Source organism: Ceratosolen solmsi, unplaced genomic scaffold (genome assembly GCF_000503995.2).
Source record: "Ceratosolen solmsi marchali unplaced genomic scaffold, CerSol_1.0 scaffold3, whole genome shotgun sequence".
NCBI lineage: Eukaryota > Metazoa > Arthropoda > Insecta > Hymenoptera > Agaonidae > Ceratosolen > Ceratosolen solmsi.
The window spans coordinates 4,571,614-4,574,878 of record NW_011948428.1 but is presented as its reverse complement, the minus strand read 5'-3'; positions in this window follow the sequence as shown (position 1 = coordinate 4,574,878).

The window sequence follows — 3,265 nt, the reverse complement described above, 5'->3', positions numbered from 1 at the left end:
CATCGTCATCTTCTCTAAAGCAAGAGGCGTAAAAAGTGTCTTAAGAGCGAGTAGCGGGAGGTAGCCAAGAGAGCCGTAGTTTCGTTCGAAAAGTCGAGGAGCTATTGCAGCCTCGAATTCCAGCGAGCATTCAAGGGCCACAAATTTGAATTTTCGATTTGAGCGAGCGGCTCGCGGCTTTCGACATTTCCCACGGCAATCCGCTGACCCGAGGCGCACGGCGTTACGCAAGCGGCTCCTGGACGAGATTACGATCGGGGAAGACCGCGCACCCGCACCTCGTCCAACTGGTAGGCCGCCCTGCCCCCGAGTCCCGGTTGTCTTCCTAGTTAAGCTCGGCTACGCGACGGTTACACAAAACACGGCTCCCGGACCCGCCGCCGAACATGAGTCTGCGGAATTTCAACACGCAAATTCACCGCGAGATAAGGCTGCCAACGCGAGCAGACAAAAGCACTTTTACACTCACTCGCAATTTAAGGGATTTCACAAAGGAACGTTTTAATAACTTGGCTTGTTTATTCCGGACCTCGAGCCTCGCGGAAAACACACGCTGCCGATGGTTTTTTAAATTATCGCTAATTACTGAAAACCGGTACGGATAGTTTGCGCTACTTGCAGTGCCCCGAGTCTAACTAATATAAATTGAAAAAGCATGAAAAGTATATACGAGCTTAGGAGAGATTAAATTTCCTTATACGATAATTAAAGGGAGGTTGTAAAAACTATAATGAAATTTCATGAATTGCATAACCGACTGCATGCCGTATGTCTTACTTGCTTCTTGGCATCTCTAAGGATGCTGCTTATGCATATTTAATAAGCCCCGCTTGAGTTAAATAAATTTCTTCTTTTATAAGGTTTGCACAATTTCAAAAGTATCCTTAACTCGTATTTGTATCCCATCTCACATTGGATCGAAAGGTTAGGAAAATATAACAAACGTATATTGCTTACTTAGCTTAATGATAAATTTCTCTTTAAATGCCCGTTTCTCCTTTTAATCGCTCTGACGAACATAACTACTACATTTATTAAGGAGATCTTGAACCTTATATTATCTATTTTATCGTTGTTGTTGATGCCGCTAATTTTATCGTTGTTATTGCCGTTATTGTTACATTGCGTAGCGTACAGACTGAAATGCATTGAAAAAGCATTGAAAAAGCAATTTCAAATTGAGAGTTTGAAATTAAATTAATTGACGCAAAGCAATGCCCACGTTAAATTTCTTTCATTGCCCATGGTTATTATACTCGAAAAATCCAATGCTATTTATCATTTAGACAAATAACAAATTTTTAATCGACGATAATTATATATTGAAATATATACATTTGACATTTTATATTATACGTACATTTTCCTCCCTACCTTGGCTCTTACCCAATCTTATGAGAATTTCTTGAAAACTAGTAATTTTATTATGACAGTGTCAGGATATTGAAGATCTCCGATTAGATGGCACGTCGTGGCGAAATATTACTTTTTAAATGATTCGAAATGCAAATCAATCGTTTATACATCCTAATTCTTCGTTTAATTTACGTTGGCTTATTTCAGTATGGAATTCCTATCGTATCCAACATTTATCACACGAATATCTATTGAAAATCTCACTTTTCAATAGACGTATAAGACAAGTTGCGTAGAAAAATTTAACGTTCCTTTAATGAAAAAATCCATTCCAATTAAATACCACTAAATTTACACAAGATATTTTTTACAATCTTAAAACTTATCTATACATCAACTAACTATCTTAAAGTTAGCTAAAGTAAAATAAGCTATTGCATATAACGTTATTATTATTATTATTATTATTATTATTATTATTATTATTATTATTATTATTATTATTATTATCGTTATCATTATAGAAAGTATCATTATATTTACCTAATTTAAAATTTAAATATAAAAGTCTACACAATGACATCTTAATCGATAAGTTTGAAGTATTTTCCACTACGTCGAGCGCTTAATTTCGTCGATTTAGATCGATTGCCGAAGAATATTGTCGATGACTTTATACCGCGAAAATAATCCGGAGTAGAAATCTCGAGTAGATTAGTCCGGACGTCGAGAGGGCATTTTTAACGATTCAATATCCATTCGAGTATATGAGAGCGTAGACTACCTTAACTTGGAATCGACTTTCTCCTCGGCTTCACGTGCATCAAGCGACGCATCAATCGGAAGTCAATCGGCCTCGACACCGATATCTCTTATATTCTTTGCCGACATCAAGCACGAAGGCACAAGTAAGTAGGCACGAAACCGAGAGTGTGATCAGTTACATAAAAATGATAAGCTCAATCATGAAAATGCTTAGAGGAATGAAACAGCTGTAAGTGTAAAGTTTTCATCGTGAATCATTGCTTGAAATGTTCCAAGATGGAAAATCTGCCGGAGCAATGATAAGCCAATAAGATGGGGAAGGGATCAAAAGTTACGAACAATACCAACGAATTGTATATAATTTTTATGTTACCTATTTATCACAATTGATTTTTCCCTTTTATTATACGATAACCACTGTGTAGATCTAGTTTGTGCAACTTATAATGCCCATGTCCGACCAGCAATTTATCCTTTTAACGTCAATAAATCATTGTTATTGTTATTTTCTACTTTTTATTAAAATAATGACGCATACGACGTATAAAATTTTATATTATAAATTGTCGTAATAAAAAATTATTGTAAAGTAATTTTCATATAGGTGGACTTTATTAGGCTTACAACATTTTCTTACGTTACAGCGAATATAATCTTGTAATAAGAAAGAATGGCAATAATGGCACAAAGTTTTATTGGATTAAATGAAGTTGTATCGGCATAAAATTAACGATTGTAACTTTAGTATTCTAATTATGCAATTTGTGAATTATAAATTATTTAATACTTTCGGATAATTTTTATGCTTTTTTCACCTTTTAACTGCATCGTTATTCTTATAATGATCCAAATGGTGTCTAATGTCATAATTATTTCTCGTATGTCACTTAGCTTGAACATTTTTTCAGCTTGATAACAATATTAATATTTTTAATTTTATATTAAATTCAATCTTACATTAAATATAATAAATTATATTAATAATCAGCGTTTTATTAATTAATGTAATCCTTAGAACTTTTTGTTGTTCAGCAAATAACCGAAAAGTATATCATTTTCAAGAGTAGGGGGGAGAGAACAAACAACGGACAATTAAATTTTACCTTATGAAAATTATATATTTAATTGTTTATTTAGTATGTTT